Genomic DNA, 26,440 nt, shown 5'->3' with positions numbered 1-26,440 from the left:
CCGTCATTGCCGCCTTGGGACGGACAAGCATAATTGCCCTCCCTTGCAAGGTGGGCAACACTTCCCTCACCTTAGCGGTTGACACAGGTGCCACAGTCAATGTCATATCCGACTCCGCTTACAGGTCACTGCCACGACAAGCGAGTGGGGAAAATTGGCCGCTCCAAGAGAACGACCTGAATGTGATAGGCGTGACGGGCACCACTTTGGGAATCCTTGGGCGAGTACCGCTAACAGTCAGCTTACATGAAAAAGTATGTCCCTTTCGAGATTTCTTTTATGTCTCTAGCAGGTTTGCTTTACCTGTGGATGGGATCTTAGGATTGAACGCCATGAAAGACCTGCACATCGCCATAAACCCTGTAAGCAACGCGATCGTGTATCAAGGCCGACGCATACAGGGGATGGTCAATCCATCGCCTCTGTCAACTGTAATCTCACCCTCAGAGGTGGAAAATGACCAACCCACCACAGACTCAGGGGCTGCCACCGCCCAAGTGTCCCCTCTTACGGTCAAACCACACGAAACCATTGCAGACTTGTGGCGGACAGTAACGGCAGTCGTAGAAGGTCCTCATATAGTTCCGGATCGTGCTGCAAAACTTGTTAAAATCCGTTTGCCTAACGCCCCTCCGGCGGGCAGTGATGTGTGTATCGACGGAGTTCTCACGTACACCGCGTGACGGTGGAGGTAACTCTTGCAACAGTCAAGGAGGGAGGTTTTGCAGAGGCATTGGTAATAAACACGTCTGGATCCCTGTATCCTTAAAACACTGTGTTAGATTATACCAGTGTCTAGTGTATGGGAGAAATGTCGCCCCGGAACCAGCTGAATACCCTTCAGCCCAAGTCTCAGGCATAACCTCGGCGTGTCAGGCTTCTCCCGAAGAAGACACAGCTAATATAGAGGCATTCCTATAAGTTGCACACTATTCCGAAATTAAGCCAACCTTAGTCCAGCTCCTGGAACATTATAGGGGGGCGCTTGCTCTACCAGGCGAACCGCTTGGAGTTACGCAGTGTGCTGAACACCACATCAAGTTAAAACCCAATACAAATCCTGTATATATCAATGCGTACAAGCTCCCCCACAGTCAGAGGGAGGTCGTGCAACAACTTATCTCTGAAATGTTAGAACAAGGTGTCATCAAAGAATCGAATTCCCCATGGAATTCACCCTTGTTTCTGGTTCCAAAGAGAGATGCTTCTTATCGTCCTGTGATTGATTTCCGGCGTGTGAACATCGCGACCATGGATGATCATTTTCCGCTTCCCGTTCTTAGAGATCTTCTGATGTGTCTCGGTCGAGGAAATAAAGTCTTTATGAGTCTTGATCTGGTCAGTGGCTACTGGCAACTGCCCATGGCCCCCGAATCACGTAAAACAACGGCTTTCAGCACGCCTCATGGCCACTATGAGTGGACGAGGATGCCGTTCGGGCTCAAAGGAGCTCCCTTGATCTTCCAAAGGACCATGAACAGTATTTTTGGTGACTTGCTGGGCAACTCTGTCTATGTGTATTTAGACGACATCATCATAGCAAGTAAAGACGTGCATGCACACATGGAAACACTAAAAGCAGTCCTACACAGACTTCAAGAGGTCGGATTAAAGCTCAAAATCACCAAATGTGAATTTTTAAAGCCTCGGATCAAGTTCTTGGGGCATGTCGTGGACGAATTCGGCATCCACACAGCGGACGACAAAATAAAAGCTATTGCCGAGTTCCCTCAGCCAACGTCTGCTGACAAGGTATGGTCTTTCTTGGGTGTCACAGGTTATTACAGGCCTTTCATAAAGGACTTCGCAGCACGCGCGAGTCCCCTAACCCATCTATTAAAGAAAGACGTACCATTTCAGTGGCTCCCAGCTCAACAAACGAGCTTTGAGGATTTAAAGAAAGCGCTTACACAGGCTCCGGTCCTTGTCTTTCCGGATTTCAAGGACCCCTTTCAGCTTTGTACCGACGCTTCGGCTAGTGGACTAGGAGCCGCTCTGATGCAAACAGATAAGTCCGGCAAAAAGCATGTGACAGCGTTCGCCAGTCGAGTAATTACAGCTCCGGAAAAGAACTATTCTGTTACCCACCTAGGGGCTCTTGCCATTGTGGGCTCTGAAGCATTTTCGTGACATAGTGATGGGGTACATAATTGTGGTGTATACGGACCATGCGGCCATAACTGATCTTTTCAAGGGAAAAAACCTACACGGTCGTCTGGCAAGATGGTTCTTAACGATCCAAGCATACAATCCGGAGATACAATATATCACCGGGAAAACAAATGTGGTCGCAGATGCCTTATCTCGGAATATTCCGATAGGCGCGATTACCACCCCACAGGTCATCCACAACTTCACTTCACCTGAGCTACACACTGCTCAGCGAGACCACCCTGTGTGTAAGAGGTTAATTTACGCCCTCGAGTCGGGAGACGAATCAAACCTTCCTGAATTGCCAGTTTCCTTTTCACAATTCTTCCTATCAGAGGACAACCTCCTTTGTAGGTCATGGCCAACCAAACCGGTACCTATAGACCAACTGGTCATCCCAGACAAATACGTCCCCGTGACGCTTAAGCTGGTCCATAACACACCCATTGCGGATCACCCAGGAAGAGACAAGACGCTATCTGTCACCAGACGAAAATTCTACTGGCCCACATTACGGGTTGATGTAGAAAAACATGTCGCACATTGCGTCGTTTGTGCTAAGCACAAGGGGTCCATCAAAGGGCCAGCACCTATGTTGCAATACCCAGTACCAGAGGCGCCATGGGATGTTGTTAATATAGACTTATTACAGCTCCCCCAAAGCCAACATGGTTCGCGCTACTTATTGGTGTGCGTCGACCAGTTCTCTAGGTTTCTAGTTCTAGCGCCTCTCAAGGACAAGACAGCCACACGCGTGGCCCATGCCCTCGAGACTCACGTGTTGTGTCCACATTCGTCTCCTCGAATTCTTTTGAGTGACAATGGCACCGAGTTTAGGAACTCGGTATTGAGCGAAATATGCGCTCAGTTTAACATCACGCAATCCTTCATCACAGCTTACCACCCAGCTGCTAATGGGTTGGCGGAGAGGGCTAATAGGAACATCTTACAGGTCCTCAGGCCTATCGTGAACGAATGGCTATCGCATATAGCCGCTTCCATAAATACGTCGGTAAACGACTCTACGGGGAAGTCTCCCTACTACATCTTATATGGGGTGGAGAAACGTCTTCCGTACGACCTCCTAACAATCCCACAACAACCTCTCTACAACATTGATAGGTACGCGCAACAGCAGATGCATATGTTTTCCAAGATACACTCAGAAGTTAGGTGTACGTTAAAAGCTACGAAGGTCGAAATGATGTCAAAACAACACAAACAGGCCGTCCCGGTGAAATTGAAAGAGGGTGACACAGTCATGATTAAGCAAGCGGAAAGGAGTTCGAAACTGGGGGCTAAATTTGTGGGTCCTTACCGAGTTGTTCGGAATGTCAGGGGAAATAGGTTCGAGGTTCTCGAGTCGAATAGTGGAGTCAGTCTTGAAGTTCACAGTGATCGTCTGAAAGTAATTCCCTCACCTTTGGACCTTGATATTGGTAATTCCCCCTCAGAGTCAAATGTTCAACAAGATAATCCCAACACCCATAGCTATAACTTGAGACCACGGGTTTAAATACTTCATTCCCACCACTTTCAGATCATGATGTTGCGTTTTCTGACCATCTTGTTGTCCCTCGGCTCCCTGCTTGCAACAACGCCCATCCACCTGAAGCCTGGTGCCCTCACGGCACACATAGGAGAGGTCTTCCTCATAGAAGATGTGCTCCTCGTAAAATATCCATATACTTCCTTGACCAACACCACGGACACAATCAGGATAGTCTCAGAAAAACTACTCGGCATGGCAGACGCCATACGGGCTACCAGGACTAGGGAATCAAAGGCACCTTCTAGTACCAACTCTTTGACTCTTTTTCAACTACTGGAGGATAGGATTCTGTTCTTACTGGGAAAAGTTGATGAGGTAGACATGGATTATAGTTTTCACTCAGTTCACTCTCGGGTAAAGAGGGGGTTGCTCAACATCGTTGGGTCCGCCTCAAAGTTCCTTTTCGGTACGGCTACCGACGAGGACGTACGCGATTTGCGGGACCACTACGCTCATGTACTTTCCTTTGCTGCCCGAAATCGCAGGGTGATCAACGCCAATTGTAGAACACTTGCGCGATTGCATACTAACATTGAGGAGCTGCTAGAGCAGACAAATAGGATGGTAGAGGTTATCAACATAGTTGTCAAACAGATCGACCAGGTGAATCAGTTTCTCCTCCTAGATCAGGCCTTGCATGTATTGGAAAACGTCATTAACTCCGTCGCAACGGCAAATCAGCAGGCTATTAGCAACATGGTTGATGCAGCGCACGGTAGAGTCACACCTGTCTTGTTCCCTCTACACGATTTGAGAACGACTGTCCATACCGGGTATCAAAATTATAGCCTAACACCTTTATTCACCCCAGACATGAGTCAATATTTTTTTACCCCTTGATTGACGGCGGACGTGTTTGAAGCACACGAAATTGTCCCATTCCCTTTTTCAGCTAAGGAGAGTGTGTTAGCCCTGGACACGTCCCCGTTTCTTGTTCTAATCGCGAAGGATTTCGCTCTGTATTCAACGGGTAGCTACTCACTCTTGCAATATTGCAAGGAGACGGTCTTCGGGCGATTCTATTGCTCTGCGTCTCTCTTTGCCTTCCTACCAGTTCGGGGAGGGGTATGCGAGATCGCCCTCACCCGCGTGAACACGTCTGACGCTCTTTCCCTGTGCCCTTTCAAGCAGCTAACACTAACGCCTGTTTTCCATAAGAGCTTTCAGGGTCTGCATTATTTTTTATCCCTCAGTCATTCTATGTATCGGTCATCTGCCCGGAGGGTACCACTTATCAACGGGTTACTGGTCACTATGCCATAGCGGAAGCATGCTATATCCGCTCCACTAACATAACAACGTACCCGTCCCGGATCCGTCTGGTTTTCACGGCCAATATTTCCCATCGAGTGTTTCCTCTACGGTCTCTCGATGACATTCACTTCTCCAGCATCTCGTATGTGACTAATTCCCTTAATTCATTGTCTTTCGCAAACAAAACAGAGTTTGCGGAAACCCTGGAGGAAACGCTGCCTGATTATTTGCATCTCCCCTACCTGTACCCTGGATTTTTTGTACCAATGTTTCTGATGTTCGTCAGTCTCGTCGTCATGTGCTACCTTATTAGGAGGAACTCTGTCCTGCACGATTATTTGGTTGTGCAGACACGGCGACTGGATGCAGGGAGGCCACTGGCAAGGTAGTTTTTCCTTTTTTCAGACAAGTCAGGGGACAGAAACCTGGCTGCTCTTATACTTAACATTGTACTGTGTTTCACTACTGTATTTTTTTAGGAGCTAGATGAACGTTTCATTGTCTGTAACTATGCCAGTTGATAGCTTCTTATACATGTGTCTTTATATTAATCTTTTGAGAGATTTCTTATGTTTCATGTCACACACGTTGTGGTTTACCTCTCACTATTTATATTATAACTCCACATATGTTCTTACGTAGCCAGTGTTTTAATGTAATTGTGTCATAGGCAGTCTGCTTAACAAACTCCCACTATGTATGTTCATGGTAATTAGACTGCTATTTAGATTTTTGTATATCGCGAGGTCGCGATCATTGGTAGGTGACCGAGCAGTGTTATAGTAGGATATCAATGTATTATTATTATTATTTAATATCACCACGAATTAGGCATACAATTGTCAATGGAAAAAACCCACGACAGATAGATCACGCCACCTTATAGGAATGTCGTCCGTCAGTGTTTACCGTCTCAGTTTTGTATACTTCGCATTTCGATGGTGCGCAGAGGTCGCCTTGACGTACGTGACCAATTGTAACAATTATCTTCCAACCTGTAACTCGTCACTCCTTCACAAGAGTCCGACTGACACACAGCGACAGTCACTCTCGCTCCGACGCTCCTGTACATAGGCTACGAATATATTCACCTTAAGGAAGCTGAAGTCTTAATCAACGCCCTTTAAACGCCCCCCGACAAGCCCGTTACAGGCTGATATGTGTGGGGGAGTAGGGGCGACGGAGCTTGTGTTGGGGTAGGAGGGGCGATGGGTGGGGAGAGTGCAGTGCGGTGGTGCCGAGAGGGGGGGAAGGTGCGGTCTCTTCAGATGACGGTGAGGTTAGGTCACGTGTTAATCCTCAGGTCAGACGCTGGATTCAGGTGACAGAAGATGGTGGTGGTGCAGGTGGGCAGCTTATGGGGGTGGGTCACTCAGGTATACCCAGGCTTAGTAGGGAGGTGCTAAGCTCCTGGGTCGGCGAGACACAGGTGGTGGGTGCTGCTCGGCTGGTAGATGTAGTCGTGGGAACAAGTGCACAGCGTTGATATAGTTGCTGTACATCTTGCTCCAAACCTGAGTGACGAGGCTGCCACACTGCCTGCCACCTGAACTGACCTTCCCCTGCTGCTGGGTGACCAAGATGGTATCCTTCGGAGCTTGAGGGTGTCGGTGGGGACGCGGTGGATGACGAGGCGTTGGCGACACACAGCTCACTGCCCTTCCAGCACCACTAACACACTGCACTCACTGTATGTCTATACGTTATAACATTTCAAAAAAAGTTCTTTGGAGTAATGAATTGCTAGAATGTATGAGAAGGGGCGGGGGATGGGGAGCGAAGAAAAAGGAAAAGGAAAAGGGTCAACAGGCTGACCCTGTGGCTGCTACGGGGAGCGCCATGTGACACGTCTTGACCCCGTGAGGGTCAGGAGGTGTGTCTTGCTCTCCTGCCCACGACCTTGACTCTTCAGAATTTTCCACCATCTGGCTAAGACTTCATTGTCATTCTACTACTAAATACATCTGTCCTGTTTATCTCTCACCTAACTCTATTAACTATGTAAAATTCTTTGACTACTTGAACTCTAAAGTGGAGCACATTTTGACCCACTCTCCCTTCGCTGAAATCTCCATCTTGGGAGATTTCAATGTTCACCACCAGCTTTGGCTTTCATCCTCTTTCACTGACCAGCCTGGTGAACAAGTCTACAACTTTGCTCTCCTCAATGACCTAGAGCAGTTGGTTCAACACCCTACACGTATTCCCGACCGTCTTGGAGACCGGCCCAACATACTAGATCTCTTCCTTACCTCTAACCCTTCTGCTTACTCATTCAAACTGTTCTCTTCATTGGGCTTCTCCGATCACCACCTTATTTCTGTAACCTGTCCTATCGCTCCTGTACACCCTCTGGACCCACCGAAGAGGCGATGCTTCTGGCATTTTGCTTCACCTCGGTGGGACGACCTGAGGATGTACTTTTCCGATTTCCCGTGGAATGATTACTGCTTCCAGGATAGAGACCTCTCTGTGTGTGCCCAGCGCATCACAGAGGTGATTGTCTCTGGAATGGGGGCATACATTCCACGTACTTTCTCTACTCCTCATGCTAAAAAGCCTTAGTTTAATCACGCTTGTTCTCGTGCTGTCAAAGATAGAGAGGCAGCTCACAAAAGGTACTAGAGCCTTCGAACTCCAGCTAACCATGAACTTCACATTTCTGCCCGGAATCGTGCCAAATATATTCCCCGACTTACCAAAAACTCCTTCATTGATAGTAAATGCCAAAACCTTGCTTTTTTCTAATTCTTCCCGTGACTTCTGGCATCTAGCCAAAAACATCTCCTCCAACTTCAATTCTTCATCTTTCCCTCCTCTCCTTAGTCCTGACGGCAACACCGCCGTTTCATCTATCTATAAGGCTGAACTCTTCTCTCAAACTTTCTCTAAAAACTCCACTCTGGACGATTCGGGGTATATTCCTCCTACTCATCCCCCCTCTGACTCCTTTATGCCTGTTATTAAGATGCTTAAGACTGATGTTTTCTGTGACCTCTATGGCCTCAATCCTCAGAAGGCTTATGGACCTGATGGAGTGCCTCCTATTGTCCTTAAGAACTGTGCTTCCGTTCTGACACCCTGCCTGGTCAAATTCTTTCGGCTCTGCCTGTCAACATAGATACCTTTCCTTCCTGCTGGAAGTATGCCTTCATACAGCTTGTGCCTAAGAAGGGTGACCGTTCCAATCCCTCAAACTACCGTCCTATAGCTTTGCTTTCTTGTCTATCTAAAGCTTTTGAATCTATCCTTAAACAGAAGATTCAAAAGCACCTTTCCACTTCTGACCTTCTATCTGATCGCCAGTATGGGTTCCGCAAGGGGTATTCTACTGGTGATCTCCTTGCATTCCTAACTGATTCTTGGTCATCCTCTCTTAGCCGTTTCGGTAAAACCTTTGCTATTGCGCTGGACATATCAAAAGCATTTGATAGTGTCTGGCACAAATCTATGCTTTCCAAACTACCCTCCTACGGTTTCTATCCTTCTCTCTGTACATTTATCTCCAGTTTCCTCTCTGACTGTTCTATTTTTGCTGTGGAAGACGGTCACTGTTCTTCTCCTAAACCTATTAACAGTGGTGTTCCGCAGGGTTCTGTCCTATCTCCCACTCTTTTTCTGTTGTTCATTGATGATCTTTCCAAAACGAACTGTCCTATCGATTCCTACGCCGATGATTCCACTCTGCAAGTTTTTTAATAGAAGACCCACCCAACAGGAACTAAAGGATTCTAGGCTGGAGGCGGCAGAACGCTTAGCCTCAGACCTTACTATTATCTCCGATTAGGGCAAAAATAACTTGGTGTCCTTCAATGCCTCAAAAACACAGTTTCTCCACCTATCCACTCGACACAATCTTCCAAACAACTATCCCCTATTCTTTGGCAACACTCAGCTATCACCTTCTTCAACACCAAACATCCTCGGTCTATCCTTAACTCAAAATCTCAACTGGAAACTTCATATCCCTTCTCTTACTAAATCAGCTTCCTCGAGGCTGGGCGTTCTGTACCGTCTCCGCCAGTTCTTCTCCCCGGCACAGTTGCTATCCATTTACAGGGGCCTTGTCCGCCCTTGTATGGAGTATGGATCTCACGTGTGGGGGGGCTCCACTCACACAGCTCTCTTGGACATTGTGGAGTCTAAGGCTTTTCGTCTCATCAGCTCTCCTCCTCTTACTAATAGTCTTCTACCTCTTAAATTTCGCCGCCATGTTGCCTCTCTTTCTATCTTCTATCGATATTTTCATGCTGACTGCTCTTCCGAACTTGCCTACTGCATGCCTCCCCCCTTTCCGCGGCCTCGCCACACACGACTTTCTACTCAAGCTCATCCCTTTACTGTCCAAATCCCTTACGCAAGAGTTAACCAGCATTTTCACTCTTTTATCCCTCACGCTGGTAAACACTGGAACAATCTTCCTTCATCTGTATTTCCTCCTGCCTACGACTTGAACTCTTTCAAGAGGGTATCAGGACACCTCACCTCCCGAAACTGACCTATCTTTAGGCCACTCCTTTAACTCTTTTTAGGAGCAGTGAGTATCAGGCTTTTTTTTTTTTTACATTTGTTACCTTTTTTATGCCCTTGAACTGACTCCTCTTCTGTAAACAAAAAAAATAATAAATAAATAAATAAATAAATAAATAAATAAATAAATAAATAAATAAAAATTATATATATATATATAAATATATATATATATATATATATATATATATATATATATATATAGATAGATAGATAGATAGATAGATAGATAGATAGATAGATAGATAGATAGATATAGATAGATAGATATAGATATGAGCATTATCGTTTAATAATTAATTTGTGAATATAAAGCTTAAAAAGTGGCACTCAAATCACTCCGTTAGTATTATAATGATATCTGGTATTTCAGTGTCTCCCTTCCTATCTATCACGGGGGTCCTGTCCTGCTCCCCTCCCAGCAGAGTTGAGGTGGTGGGGGTGATCGCACTCTTACCAACCCTGCCGAGATTACCGGATTGCTCAGTGTAAATTTCGATAGTTTTTTGAGTGCGTGTACACACACTCAAAAAACTATCGTTACACATTCAGCACGATACAAATTGATACCAAGGACGAAGCCATTGAGAACAGGCTACTCATGTTGGTATCACTGCGTGTGCTGGGTGTGGGTTCACTTGCCTGAACCAAGTGAGCGGGACTCGTAAATGAAGCATTAAAATTTGAGTTGGCACAATAACGCTTCATGAAACACACAGGTGGAGTCTTAGTCGAAGTAAATAGATCTGTTTTCTATGTAGTTATAATACTGAAGTGTTTGGGGTGATGAAATTATGCTTTAACACCTCACACACAACTGAAGAGTTAAAATTTCGTCCATTTAGGAGACAATATGATAAACACCTTGCGGTGATGAGTCACTCATTCGGAAACACCTTGCGGTGATGAGTCACTCAGGATTCGGATATCAGAGTGAATCCCAATGACTGATCACCATATACGGCTCCACTGACCCTAGGAGGTTACGTAAAACGTAGCTAACCCTTATGACAAATTTATATTGGATTATGAGCTTGACTTATCACCCAAATGGTAAGATAACGTTGGCATTGGTTTCACTAGTATAGCATGCACTACTCGAGTCACGGTATTCGCTTGTCTCGAAACAATCATGGAATGCACCCGATAAGATTAATTATCTAATCATTCTCGGCGAGTCATTATACCAACATGTTAGACAAATTAACTCCTGCATGCAAGCTATTTAATAAATTATCCTTCTCCAGAGACGGCTAATTTCGGCAATTCAAAACGCCCGCGCCATATTCCTTATTCGTCAACTTAAAAAGAGCGTAAAGTTCCTACTTGTTATTTAGCAATGAGGCAGCACAAGAGAGAAGGGTAGACCAGGAGTAGATTGAAACAACCTGTAGAAGTCCATGCAACTCTGTTTAAACTTTATCTTTCTTACCAGCAATGTTTTTAGCGTTGCAATTTGATTTTTTTTTTTCAGATACCAACAACTTGTTCATGAAAGAAAAGACACGTTCAGTGGAAGCATTAGTCCCAGGATGGCACATTATGAACTGAACTATATCTGACATGCGTTGATGGTTGTTTTTGTCTTTGACATGGGATAATACTTCTACCCACCGCTGGTACGTATATCATATGAGCATTATTGTTTTATAATTTGTGAATTTAAAGCTTAAACAAGTGGCACTCAAATCACTCCGTTAATATTATGGTGATATCTGGTATCTCAGTGTCTCCCTTCCTCTCTCCCACCCTTTCGGGGGTCCTGCCCTGCTCCCCCCAGCAGAGCTGAGGTGGTGGGGGTGATCGCACTCTTACCAACCCTGCCGAGATAACCGGATTGCTCGGTGTGAAATTCGTCGGACCCCACTGTAATGATAGTTTTTTGAGTGTGTGTACGTCTTAGCTAGGCTAGTTGTTGTTGTTTGGGATTTACCCCCTAAAAAGGGGGAACGGGCCTTTGTCGATTGACGGCCCGTCGCAGGGGGGAACCCGCCGCTGGCGTGCGGCGGGTGTGGGGAAGCCTCCGCCGCCGCCACAGCCACGGGTAGAAGCCGGCGAGCAGCGACGGAGGCACGGGCCCTCCGGGCAGGCGCTCAGGAGCAGCCCGTAGCTGAGCTGAGCGAGCAACTCAGCAGTCTATAGGTGTCCCAGAGGCCGGGAGAGTTACTCGCTCGACGAGTGCTGGCGGTCCACTGAGGTAGGCTAGTGCTCCCCACCCCATCTTCAAGTTAATCGCCAGCGTCACTGCCAGCGAGTGCACGTATTAGTTTGTTGGGGATGATTCAAGCTAGCTAAGCGACCGTACGGGCTGGGGGAGTTATATGTACAGTCGCGATATGAAGTGATGTCGCCGTGTGCGTTTATTTTCGATCACGCAAGTATTGTTATATATTTTCAAGAGTAACATTATTTTCCTGTATCTTCATCATAACTTAAATAAATATATTTTACAAGCTAGAAAAAAAAAATAGAAAAGAAATATTCAGTGATGTCTGACGAAGAGTTGTCGAAATATTTTGACACGAAATGTTTTCGTTCACCAAGGAACAAGTCAAATGAAGTCCAAATATCGACATACTCAAACAGAAAGTAAAATAATCTTTTCATGATCATTGTTGACAACAATAAATCTAACATATGCACAATATATAGGACATGAATGATTAGTCGATATCCTAAACTAGGATGGCGTAATTTATTTAATTTATACTCTCGTTTGATGATGACGTCATCGCCCGCGCACCATGCCTATTATTCACCCCTGACTCACTCTTTGCCTTTCGTGGTCAACATAACGATAACAAAAGCTTTCCGTAGACTTCTAATGAATGATAGTGATCAAGGGAAAATGCCCACAGCCTATAACTACCGAGGGATAGTCGGAGATGGAAAAATAATAATAAATAGCTTCAGAATAGTCATGTTATGTAACTCCAAGCTCACTCTTTGCCAGCGATCGCAAACATCATTGCCTTTCTTGGTCTATATATCGATGACCAAAGCTTCATGTAGACTTCTAATGCTTGGAAGTGATCAACGGAACATGTACACAGCTTATAAGTGCCATAGAATAATCGAGGAAGGTGAGGAAATAAGAATATATGGCTTTGAAATGGAGGTGGTGATCGTGGTTATGGGCGGGTAGGCTAATCGCAGCGTTGCCAAACATTAGGCTATGGTCGATTGTTCGTAGAGGCGTCCGGGATTTTGATAGTTCAGATATGGCAACCCTACCTATGAAAGCATTCTTCATTCATCATCGTTACTGAGCAATGTTACTATATATTTCAGTGCCCATGCTTATGATAAGAAGCGCCATCATAGTGAATAAAAGTGTTTAATGTGAAACCTTATTATTTGATCGTTTCTTAATCAATAAAATGCAAAGTACTGCCAGTAACTGTCCATTCGCTTCGTGTCATATTGTGCGTGAATAAATGCAGAAGACAGTTCATGGAATGACCCATAATATATATATATATATATATATATATATATATATATATATATATATATATATATATATATATATATATTACGTCGCTGCCTGTTGCGCCTGTAGGCATCTTCCTGGTGGGGCCTGATGGTCGGCCCAAGGCTTCTTCCAGGTGGGGCCTGATGGTCGGCCCAGCCCGTTCTGGCGCAGGCGCGTGTTTATAGTGGCGCCATCTTGCATTGGCTCATGCTGCCCCCCGGAACTCGTTCTTGATTCGCTTGGACGGCTTCCTCTAGAGTCCGGGTTGATGGGTGGTCTTCAGGACAGCATGTGGGTAGTTTTAAGCCACTCGGCGGTGGCTGAAAAATCCGAGTGGTAGCGTGGGGATTCGAACCCGCGTCGTCCATCACGCGGTGACTGTGGGCCCAGTACTCTACTAATTCGGCCACCGCCTACCCATTATATATATATATATATATATATCTATATATATATATATATATATATATATATATATATATATATATATATATATAAATATATATATATTGCCTAAATCTTAACGACGTATAACAACAGTTTTGCAAAGATATGCACACGACGTGAGCTAAATCATTTCAAGGTTGTCTTCAGTACTGAAGACAATACATGACATTCGGAGTCGCATTTTTTAAACAAATGAATGTATAACTGTAATTCAGGTACTACTATGTTATTTTACCGTGTTTTACATCACAACGTATTATAGATTATCATTAAAAGGAAACATTATAACAAACAATAAATACACATCACTTCCGTTACCTTCAAATGCTCCCGTACGAAACATTTTGAGAGCGGCGACATCACTTCATATCGCGACTGTACATGTATCTGTCGTGTGTGTTTGTGCTTCAAATACACTAGTTGTCCTACAAGTGTTGTGTTGTTTGCATTCCACTCCTTGGTAGACTTGATACCTTATTCCGGGGCTAACAAGGGCAGCGGAAGCAAGAACGTGGCTCTCTCGCCCTATCTGCCGGCCTTACATCCTTCACCTGCATTTCCTCATGCCTACGACTTGAACTCTCAAGAGTAAAGTATCAGGACATTTCTCCTCCTGAAACTGACTTCTTTTTTGGCCACTTTTCACTTTTTTTTTTTTTTATAGGAGCAGTGATTTGCGGGTTATTTTTTTTTTTTTTTTTTATTTTTTTATTTGCCCTTGAGCTGTTTCCTTTACTGTAAAAAAAAAAAGCCAGAAATGGATTATGTGCAACAGAGTGAGCTGCGCGCCGACTCCCTGCGCTGGGATTCAAACCCGTGCCCAGGGATTCGTAGCTAGGAGTGATAATAATGACTACACCACGGATAAAGTTGCTGTTTGCATATTATAATTCCTTTTAGTCTCTCTCTCTCTCTCTCTCTCTCTCTCTCTCTCTCTCTCTCTCTCTCTCTCTCTCTCCCCCAATATTTATCTATCTATATCTATCTACCTATCAATGTATCTATCTTTCTATATCTATATACACACACACACATAACCATTAGCACATGCACGTTTTCACTTTGTAACTGTAGCGCAGCGACTTGCCTGATGTAGCCTCCCATAAGTCACTCTGCGAGAGGGGTACCTCTTTGGCCGACTGGTCGAGGAGCGGCTTTCCCGTCTCGCTGGTCGCTGGTTCGATACCCGGCGCCGGTAAAACCTTTCCTTGTCTGGATTAATTTCTCGTGTGTTTCGTTACAAGCAGTGGTCGTGTGTGAGTGTAGTAAAGAGAAAATTCTGGCATTTCATAACAACATAATCCCCGAAAAAAAAAATCACATGCACATTCAATTTCTCACTCCCACCACAATACCCCAAAACATTCCACATGCACAATTTTTTTTATCTATTTTTCAGCAAAGAAACTGCATACCATTTTTTTACTTTATATCATTTTTGACGAAACAAGTTCCCATATATGTTTTTATTTAGCTTACAAAACGTGAAACATCCATATTTTATCATTTTGGTAATCCATCCCTGTAAAAGCTCCCTCATGCACAAGGTTTCTTTGATAATCCCGTAAATTAGAAAATATTACCAAGGAGCCTGTGGCCTGTGTACCTCCTCTCGGAGCAGTTTTGTCCATTTCCTGTCAGGCCGTATCACAAACAGCAATCAAGCAACGCTCGCCTGCGCCCCGCATCAAAATGGACTCGCCAACACTAAATTTCTTCCCCACGCCACTAACCCTCCAGTTATCCATCGATCAAACAACATGCACTCTCCACTTGAACCAGTCCACGGATACCTTGCGTAAGAGGAAAATGTATTTAATGTTAATCTTCATCCAGAATAAAAGTCACAGCCATAATTGTGAAAAGTCATATTCGTTCCTCTTGCGTAATCTTCATGAGGCTTTGTGTATGCTATGGCTAAATGTTCGTGTTTTACACAAAACACTTGACCTTTGAGGACAGTGTTTCGGTCATGGTGGTCTCATTCGCGACATAATATATAAAGTTGAGTGCAAACGTTATTGCTACGCTTGTCTTCGGTGCTCATTTCCGTCGCATTGATCCTTTGAACCTGTGGTGGGTTAAACCAAGGCCATCTAGAGGGGAGGCCTCTTCACTCCCTCAGTGACGTCAGTCGGGTAGGGATAGCGGTCAGGTCAGCCTGGGCTGCTGTCAGGCCTCAACCTCACTGTTTTCCTTCTGTTTTTTGTTTGTTTATTAGTATTATTACTTGTTTTAATATTCATAATGTAACTGACCACAAACAAACTGTTATTTAACTATTATTGTATAGGAATATGCTGAACAAATACTTTATTCATTAAGTATGCATAATAATGATAATGATACATATACATCAATTGAAACTTATCAGCGAAGTCTTGAATGTTAAAGAACATAATGTCAAGACATATAAGCTTCGTGATGGGTCAAGGAATATACATATACAAGTGTAACACACACACACACACACACACACACACACACACACACACACACACACACACACACACACACACACACACACACACAGTATAATGATACGTATACCTTGCCACGAAGCAAGGCTTTGTCGTTTATTGAAACCGGTTGTAATATTCATATCATATCATTTATATATAGATACCATATATATCGTATGATATTCAAATTCATATATACACAATATAACACATTCATTTCCACATTAGATAATATATTTTTCATCGTATCCATGCCATACCATATACTCAATATAATCACATCACATTCATATTCATAACAGCCTATTACATCCCAGTAACATGGTAGTTATTGATATCAGTTTATCATGCATATCATATAACCATATTTTATTCATTTTCATATCATATATTCATATCTTTTACATTTAAATTCATTTCCATGTTTCATGTTTATATTCATATAATTATATCATGTTATTAAATTTTTAACATCACATATTATGCATAGCATATTTAAAGGAGCACATCATGTTCAAACTATATTCATCAGTAATTAGCATGCCATATATACATATTCATATCACCGTCACATTCCTTTCATAACGCATCATATTCATATGTTCACATCAATGAATATTCATATTCATATATAATATATGTGTAACACAGGCTATTTTATAAATATATTACTGTTGTTATAATGCCGGATAAACATTCATCTTCCTTTATTTAATACACCTGTAATGAATTTTAAACCTACTGACTGTACTAACTATACTTATCTGACAATACTGAACATATCATGTAGCGATGCTTCTAATATTTTGCTTCAGCTCGGTGGGACGACCTGAGGATGTACTTTTCCGATTTCCCGTGGAATGATTACTGCTTCCAGGAGAGAAACCCCTCTGTGTGTGCTCAGCGCATCACAGAGGTGATTGTCTCTGGAATGGAGGCATACATTCCACGTACTTTCTCTACTCCTCATGCTAAAAAGCCTTGGTTTAATCTTGCTTGTTCTCGTGCTATTAAAGATAGAGAGGCAGCTCACAAAAGGTTCCAGAGCCTTCGAACTCCCGCAAACTTTGATCTTTACATTTCAGCCCTGAATCGTGCCAAATCTTCTTTCATTAATAGAAAATGTCAACACCTTGCTTCTTCTAATTCTTTCCGTGACTTCTGGCATCTAGCCAAAAATATCTCCTCCAATTTCACTTCTTCCTCTTTCCCTCCTCTCCTTAACCCTGACGGCAGCGCTGCCGTCTCATCTGTCTCTAAAGCTGAACTCTTCGCTCAAACTTTCTGTAAGAACTGCACCCTGGACGATTCTGGGCATATTCCTCCTACTCATCCCCCCTCTGACTCCTTTATGCCTGTTATTAAGATTTTTCCAAATGATGTTTTCTATGCCCTCTCTGGCCTCAACTCTCAGAAGGCTTATGGACCTGATGGAGTGCCTCTTATTGTCCTTAAAAACTGTGCTTCTGTGATGACACCCTACCTGGTCAAACTCTTTCGTCTCTGCCTATCAACATCTATCTTTCCTTCCTGCTGGAAGTATGCCTTTGTACAGCCTGCGCCTAAGAAGGGTGACCGTTCCAATCCCTCAAACTACCGCCCTATAGTTTTACTTTCCTGTCTATCTAAAGCTTTTGAATCAATCCTTAACTGGAAGATTCAAAAGCACCTTTCCACTTCTAAGCTTCTAACCTTCTAACCGCAAGGGGCGTTCTACTGGCGATCTTCTTGCTCTCTTAACTGACTCTTGGTCATCATCTCTTAGCCGTTTCGGTGAAACTTTCTCTGTTGCGCTAGACATATCGAAAGCCTTCGATAGAGTCTGGCACCGGTGGTAGACGGTCACTGCTCTTCCCCTAAACCTATCAACAGTGGCGGTCCACAGGGCTCTGTCCTATTACCCACTCTCTTTCTGTTATTCATCAATGAACTTCTTTCCATAACAAACTGGCCTGTCCACTCATACGCCGACAACTCCACTCTGCATTATTCAACTTCTTTCAATAGAAGACTCTCTCAACAGGAAGTACACGACTCCAGACTGGAGGCTGCAGAACGCTTAACCTCAGACCTTGCTATCATTTACGACTGGGGCAGAAGGAACCTTGTGTCCTTCAATGCCTCAAAAACTCAATTTCTCCACCTATCAACTCGACACAATCTTCCAAACAGCTATCTCCTATTCTTCGACAACACTCAGGTGTTACCGTCTTCAACACTAAACATCCTCGGTCTATCCTTAACTCAAAATCTCAACTGGAAACTTCATATCTCCTCTCTCGCTAAATCAGCTTCCTCGAGGCTGGGCGTTCTGTATCGTCTCCGCCAGTTATTCTCCCCCGCGCAGTTGCTATCCATATACAGGGGCCTTGTCCGCCCTCGTATGGAGTATGCATCTCACGTGTGGGGAGGCTCTACTCACACAGCTCTTCTGGACAGAGTGGAGTCTAAGGCTCTTCGTCTCATCAGCTCTCCTCCTCCTACTGATAGTCTTCTACCTCTTAAATTCCGCCACGATGTTGCCTCTCTATCTTCTATCGATATTTCCACGCTGACTGCTCTTCTGAACTTGCTAACTGCATGCCTCCCCCCCTCCCGCGGCCCCGCTGCACACGACTTTTTACTCATGCTCATCCCTATACTGTCCAAACCCCTTATGCAAGAGTTAACCAGCATCTTCACTCTTTCATCCCTCACGCTGGTAAACTCTGGAACAGTCTTCCTTCATATGTATTTCCTCCTGCCTACGACTTGAACTCTTTCAAAAGGAGGGTATCAGGACACCTCTCCTCCCGAAATTGACCTTTCTTTCGGCCACCTCTTTTGATTCTTTTTTGGGAGCAGCGAGTAGCGGGCTTTTTTTATTGTTTTCTTTTTTTGTGCCCTTGAGCTGTCTCCTTTGTTGTAAAAAAATAAAGAAAATAAAAGCTACTTAGTTTGTTGCTTCGTTGGTGGCACGCAGCCACTTGGCGGACACCTCCTTGTCTTAGGGGAAGGAAAACACGCTCACTCCACGCTCACTCTGGGTCCTGTTTTTAAGTTTCCTTCACAGTAAGGCACGCAGCAATTATATGGCAGTATTGTCTTAGTAAGAGGCACAAATAATGTTAATGTTTACAAGTTTTTCAATGTTTTCGCCGTCATTAATGCACAAAACAGAGAGCGTGACCTCTCCCGACCGCAGCTGACCCGACACTACCTAGCACTATCTGTACTACGTCACGACCTACTCACCCCCCCAGTGAAGAGGCCTTCCCCTCTAGATGGCCTTGGTTAAACCCCATAACCCCGGGACACGGGCCTACGCGAAGTCAGGAATTGCCACAGTTTATCTATCCCAGGGTTCTTCCGGCACCCATATATTGACCATACCGAAAAGGACGATTAACAGCTGTGTGAGCTACATGACGACTGCCCGGGTCTGGATATAAGCCCGGACCCGCGGGCTGGTAGCAAGGAACGCTTCTGCTACAGGGAGAAGCATCAATAATGGTGTACTACAAAATATAAGCATTGTGTTATGCTGCTATTAACACAAAGAACGACTAACAACCTCACCAAAATAATATCCTAGCCACCTTTAAATTGAGCAAGACTTCTTGTATGATAACATCCCTTAGAAATATAAAATTATAACCTAAATAGTATAAGAAGCAATCTCTCTCTCTCTCTCTCTCTCTCTCTCTCTCTCTCTCTCTCTCTCTCTCTCTCTCTCTCTCTCTCTCTCTCTCTCTCTCTCTCTCTCTCTCTCTCTCTCTAGACCAACCTTCATTAATACCTAATCTATCACATGCGAATGCTTCACCACGAGTTCCAATGTTCCCAATGCGATCGACTTTTTCAAAACTGACTTCATAACACGTGCACCAAATCTAAGAGGGAATAAAGCATAGCTACCCTCGTCGTGTGGGCGTTGCGTGTTCATATGCAGTATATTGAGAACATTTATGTTCAACGCGTATTTACGTGCAACACCTTGTTTGATGGGTATGCCGAGCTGAATAGGTCTGTCTCGGGGACGGAAATATAAAAAGGGGAGCCGTCCAAGAGCGGATGGGGTGTGTGGGTTAACTTAATTAGCCGTGCCCAGTATGGTTGTACATGTGTGTGTGTGTGGGGGGGGGGGGGGGGGGGGGGGGTGTGTGTGTGGGGGGGGGGGGGGGGTGGGGGGGGGGGGGCTGTTTTTATTTATTTATATGTGTGTGTGTGTGTGTGTGTGTGTGTGTGTTTATTTTTGAGAACGCGGAATTACTAGTGCACGATAGCTATAAGAGAAGGATCCTGGCTCTCACGATTAAGCCAAGAGAAAAATGGGAAAAACCCCAACTTCTAGACTACAATGTGTCTAGGCTGCACTAGAATAATGAGGTAATAACACGTGGAACAGTCGAATGAAGCGATCGAGAAGGGCGTTAGCAGCGCCACCTCAAAGACACGCCAGTCCTACTCGGGTGAGCTGCTTGGCCCGCCCTTCCGGTTTCGCCGGTTAAGTTGACTGTCTGGCTGCTCACCCAGGTCCTGCTACGGGCTGACCAGCGCACCCGTGCCTCCGCTGCGCGCACCTGCCGGCGGAGGCGTCCCCATACACCCGCTACCGAGGATAGCATTGCCTCGAATTCCCTGGCCAAAGGCCCGGTTCCCCCTCTACATGGGGGATAAATCTTAGACGACGACGACCTGGGCACAGGTAGAGGAAGGTGACACAAGCCTTATACCTCATTCTTTCAAGCCGCCTTGCTCCGTGCATACGATATCCCCCGCTCTGCTCACTTGCCATGGTGAGCTGCGCGTCTACTTTTGCTCGGCCTGGTATTCCTCATGCCGTGCTTAAGTTTCTCGTCCCGGGAGGTGCGGGTCCACGACCCCCTCCCAGAGCGGCGCCCACTCTTCCCGTATTATCGGGAGAGATGGGCGGCCGGGCTCGTGACGCTTCCTTAGCGCCCACTGGTTGCCTTTCGTCCCCGGAGGTGCGGGTCCACGACCCCCTCCCGGACCGGCGTCCACTTCTTCCCGCCTCACCGGGTGAGATGGGCGGCTGAGCTTGTGGCGAGTGCTTACCTTACAGACGAGTACTCGGCATCCATATGGTGTATTGCCCGTCCTAAGGGCACGGGTATACGACTCCCCGCGTTCACAGCGTGTGTCTGTGACGAGTGCTTAACATCCTTACGGTGTTTCGCCATCAGCGGCTGTGTCTGTGACGAGTACTTCGCATCCTTATGGTGTATTGCCGGTCCCGAAGGCACGGGTATACGACTCCCGCGTACCAGTGCTGTGTCTGTGACGAGCACTTAGCATCCATATGGCGTACTGCCGGTCCCGAGGGCACGGGTATACTACTCCCGCGTACCAGCGCTGTGTCTGTGACGAGTGCTTAGCATCCATATGGCGTACTGCCGGTCCCGGGGGCACGGGTATACGACTCCCGCGTTACCAGCGGCTGTGCCTGTGGCGAGCACTTAGCATCCATATGGTGTATTGCTGGGCCTGCATGCACGGGTATACGACTCTTGCGTTACCAGCGCGATAGTGGGGAGCGGCCGTGTTAGTGACGTGTGAGGGTGGACGTTTTTTCCATGTATTGCGACCACCGATTCCTAATGTTCTAACAGAAGTTCTTTGCAGGACGACGAGACGGTCTGTACTGCGGAAGGGTGCCCTCTTCCCCGCACTCCTGAGGTCTCCCAGGACCATGTCTTTTGGGCGGACACTCATCCTAATCCCACCTCACTGCAGGAGCTGGCAGACAACAACAGGGGCTTTCAGTCCCAGATCTCACAACTCGCGGACATGTTCATGTCCCTTCAATCGGCATGCGGCCGCCAGGAGACTCCGCCTCCTGTCGCTCCCTCTTACAGCCCGTCTCCGCAACGAACCGAGGAGGCTTCAGAACGTGGTGACGCCTCCGACTCATTTCTCTAGCCCGCTACTTCCGGCTTCCGCCGGGGCCGCTCAAGGAGTCTGTCACCATCCCCGCCTGAGAAGAAAGCACGTCTCCAGCAGTCGTCTTCGGATATGGCCTATGATTGGCAGCCTCTCACGCCCTACCTCTTTGTACCTCCAGGTAGTGAAGTGCACATCATAGGACTGCTTCAGGACGGCAGCTTTGGTCCTCGTCCCGACTTAGAGGTGAAGCGGACTAGGAACGCTGCGGGAGCAGCGGTCACCCTTTGCAGGAAGATTCCTACATCCCGCAAGTTGGCGTCCTCCAAGACGGCATCTGTCTCGCCAGATGCCGACAAACCATCGATGGTTTGTCGGCTATAGTAGAGCTCCCTCTGCTCTCCTCTATTAATACACCTACTGGAGGTACGGTGAGCTACGTCCGAAGCATATTCCTTCAGGAACAGCCACGTTGCCCCTGGTACAGAGCCACTTCAAAATTTAATATGGCTGGCATGTGGAGAGATGGCTTAGGGTGTCGCCTTCTCAAGGACACAGCTTCCCACTGGTCTCCGGTGCCTCTCCTCCCCGCGGGCGAGCACCTCTCTCAGGAAGTGAGGTCTTTCCTCCTTGCCCCCAAGATGAGTAATCACGGCCTCCCTATCCAGGCTTCGGACGGCGAGAGGCAACTTTTAAAAGGGATTTCCTGGCACGGCAGAAGGTGAGTACGTTCACGTCAACGGTGTCTTACCTGTTTCTCATCTCTGCCTGGGGGAACACCCTTGCCTCGAGCCACCAACAACTGTCTCCAGCCACCCTTTCGGACTTTTTCAAGGCCCTGGCGCTTACAGCAGAAGGGTTTGGCCTCTCTCTGCTTCTGTCGATACGCCCGGCTCTGGCCGACGCAACAGGGGAGCGCCTCAACCTACGCCGTGAGGCTGCCCGCTCTCTTCCTGAGCAGTTATGCCGTCAGGCTCTTGCCATGTCTGCCTTTGCCGCCGCCCCCCTCCCTCAGGAAACGTTAGAGAGATGCCTGGCAGCTAACCCCCCACAGATCAAGATAGTGGTACCCCAAGCCTCAGCCTCCTCCCAACAACGATCAGCCAAGTCACAACAAAGACGTACGTACAAACCGCCCTTTCGTAAGGGAGGGGGCAAACAGCCCTCGCCCACGTCTCTCGCAGCAAGCAAGATTATAAACAAGAGCCCCACCGACGGAGGCACAGCAGGACGGACGGCAAAGCCCCCAGGTCTCCTAAGGGGAAAGCCAGATGAGGGGACCGCTAAATGATGCCCCGTTCCTAGGTCTACTATCGGGATGGCGGCACGCATGGCAAGAGAGAGGATGGGCATCCAGAGTCGTCACACAAGGACTGACCTGGCCTTAGACCTCTATCCCCAAGGTGGGTGCTCCTCCTCCGTTTACGACTGTACTAATAAACATTCTGCCCTATGTTTCTGACATGCTAAGAAAAGGGGTAATAGAGAGAGCGGTGGGGAAGTCTTTCTCTCTCGTATTTTTACTGTGCCTAAGAAAGACTCTAACAAAAAAAGGCTCTTTCTCGACCTAAGCAAATTGAATCCCCACATCAAAACCTTCAAGTTTCGTATGCTTTCCTTCCAACAAGTGAGGTTGCGACTTAAACAACATCACTGTTTGGCAATACTGGATCTGCAGGACGCTTACTGGAACATTTCCATCCACCCTCGCTTCCGTAGGTTCCTCGCTTTCCAGGTCAGAGAGGAAACTTTTCAATTTACCAGGCTTTCATTCGGACTGTTCAACGCCCCCAGGGTCTTAACAAAAGTAGCCAAGGTAGTCGCCCAAGCCCTCGAGGCAGAGGGGGTTCCCTGCCTTATGTACCTGGATGACTGGCTGGTGACAGGATCATCGAAAGAGGCTACTGAGCAAGCGGTGGCCAAAACGATGGGAATAGCCGAAGGTATGGGCTTTATCTTCAAAATGAGAAAGTCAAAACCCAACCCGGCCCTTTGCGTCGACTGGCTGGGAATGGCCTGGGACTCGAGGTCAGCCAGGGTAAGGTTATCCGAGGACAATGCGAAAAAACTTCGCCAAAAACACTTCCGCGCTTCAGTGTCCTTCACCCTCTCTCGCAGAGAATGGGAATCCTTGCTGGACTCCCCCAAATTTGCAGCCGACGTCATCCCCCTTAGTAGGCTTCGCCATCGCCGCCAGGTGAGAGTGATCAACACAGCGATTCCTATTAGACCCAGGGATGCGCAGGTCCCACTTCCGAAGGGTTGCACACCGATCTTAGGAGCCTGGAGAAAATTAGACCTTCTTTCACAGTGGGTCCCTTTGGGCACCCCCTTTCCCAACGATCGGAGCCACTTCGGACGCTTCTTCCATTGGGTGGGGATACCAGTCCTCTAGGGGCCACCAGAGTTCTGGAGCATGGAGCAAAGAGGAAAGACGGTTCCATATAAACGCTAAAGAATTAATGGTTTCCCTCTTCTTTCTTCAGAAAAACACCGACCTGGAGGGCGAGGTTATCTGTTTCGACATGGACAACACGACGGCTGTCCACTGCCTCGCCAGGCAGGGCACCTCTCGTTCAGACACTTTCCTGTCCCTGTCGGAACAGATATTTGCCCTGGCGGAGCCTCGTCGCATTTCTCTGTCGGCGATACACCTGCCAGGGGAGGACAACGAGTGGGCGAATGCCCTCTCCCGCTTCAAGGGCTCCTCAGTAGAATGGACCCTCAAATGAGAGTATTTCGAGGACCTATGCAGGAGGTGGGGGACACCGCAGATCGACCTCTTCGCCTCCAAGACATCGGCCAGTTTTCCCAAGTTCCTCGCCAGAGGAGTCCGGACAACGGAGGGCGGTCCGGATGCCTTCACCGAACGATGGAACACGTGGGAGTTCATGTATCTGTTCCTTCCCCCATGCACCAACATCCTTCTGCAAGTACTGCATCGTCTGAGGTCTTTTAGAGGCAGGGTAATATTGGTAGCGCCGTGGTGGCCGGCACAACCCTGGTTCGCGGAACTTCATAATCGGTGTTCCTCCCCTCTCCCACTAGAATCTCATGCTATCGAGGGGATTCGCCACGGCAGGCTCTTTTCCACGCTGGCGCTTCACGCCTCTCTGGGACGCATCTCTAGGACGCCTCTATCCCTCGAGGGTCGTAGAGGACATGTTGTCTGCTTTTCGTCCTTCCTCAGTAAGGCAATATGAATCTAATTGGAAGGGTTTCCGGTCCTTTGTGAAAGAAAGGCGTGTAGACAGAATCACCGAGACCACGATCTTAAGAAACCTTTTCTTTCCCACACGAAAAAGAGGGCGTCCTCAGCAATTAGAGGAGTTCTGGCCCTTGAAAAAGAATGCCAGATTATCTAGAAAGCATAATTTGGTACAGAAAAGTGGGTCTACTATAAAAAAATTGCTTATCCCAGTGTAATTCAAAACAAAGTAATGAATATTGAGAACATTATTCTTCAATAATCTTTGACACAGATGCGGTATTATGATAAATGAAATTATGAAACTTCGGTTGCACAGCAGCCGGAATCTACGAAATGTTGTTCGTTGTTTTTTGGTGTACATAAACTTCTGTACTATCAGTTTTAGGCACTTGATACACTAAAGCAATTAATAAATCACGAACACAGGCTTTACTTGTTCATTATGTATTTATACCTTGGAGGAAGATTTATACGACTTGGCATTCCAAACCAATACAAATCTTCTTCTTCTTTTGACCTATATCGCTTTTCATCGGCTCATCACCATCACTTCTTCTGGTACTAACTCCCCTCTCTGCCTCTCGTAGTTGCTACATTCTACAATTAGGTGTTCCACTGTTTCTTTCTCCCCAGTGTCCTATTCAGCTACAGCCCTTTGTGTTGGTAAGTCTTGGCTCCTTTCGGTACTGTGCGGGTTTCGGCTTTTTAAATATATTTTTACCACGAGTTCTACTGACTAGATTATGTTCGGTACTTTCCAGATTAAACATTAGTCTTCGTGGAATCTATTAGAAAAATGGTTCAAGCTATACATGCGGCAGGAGATTATAAAAAAAAGCGAGAATGGTGTAAGTTTAGGTGCGAGTATTTAGCTTGTAATAACTGAATGGTAGAGTGTTTCTCACCACTTCACCTGAAAAATGTTAGCATAAACACTTGGGATCAATGTCTTGTAGACTATAGGCACAGTGCATCATGATTTATCACGTGAGAGATTTTAAAGTGTGCGAGTCCTCATAGCTTCAACAGGAGTTGACTCAGTTTTAGTTAAAGTAGCTAGCGATCAATGGCAATTCTGGGGGGCCAGAACTCCTCTAATTGCAACTCACCTTGCCGCCCTTGCTGACCCTCGTTAATATGGCTGGGGAATTGTCCTACACCCTCGCTCAGTTCAACTCCTTAAGCGTGGCCTTTTTCACGAAGATCCTTCCCCTAGAAGAGACAGCCCTTTTTGGTCCCTAGAAAATGTTCTAAAGGGCCCCATACACGCTCAGGCCGCCTTCAGGCCATTTCACCTCAGGCGGCCTGAAGGCGGCCTTTTCGCCCACTAACTATTCAGTCCTGCCTCAAGGCCTCGCTCAGTTCTTTGAGCGAAACAGTGGAGTGAGGATGGATGTTATGGTACCTGAAGAATTAGAATTGCTTGCAGTTGCAGCTGTAGCAGCTACTTTACTGAAAAAGAAGAAGAGGAGAAA

Source organism: Eriocheir sinensis, chromosome 42 (genome assembly GCF_024679095.1).
Source record: "Eriocheir sinensis breed Jianghai 21 chromosome 42, ASM2467909v1, whole genome shotgun sequence".
NCBI classification, from domain to species: domain Eukaryota; kingdom Metazoa; phylum Arthropoda; class Malacostraca; order Decapoda; family Varunidae; genus Eriocheir; species Eriocheir sinensis.
The sequence above is the reverse complement of the archived record's forward strand: the minus strand, read 5'-3'. Positions refer to the sequence as shown.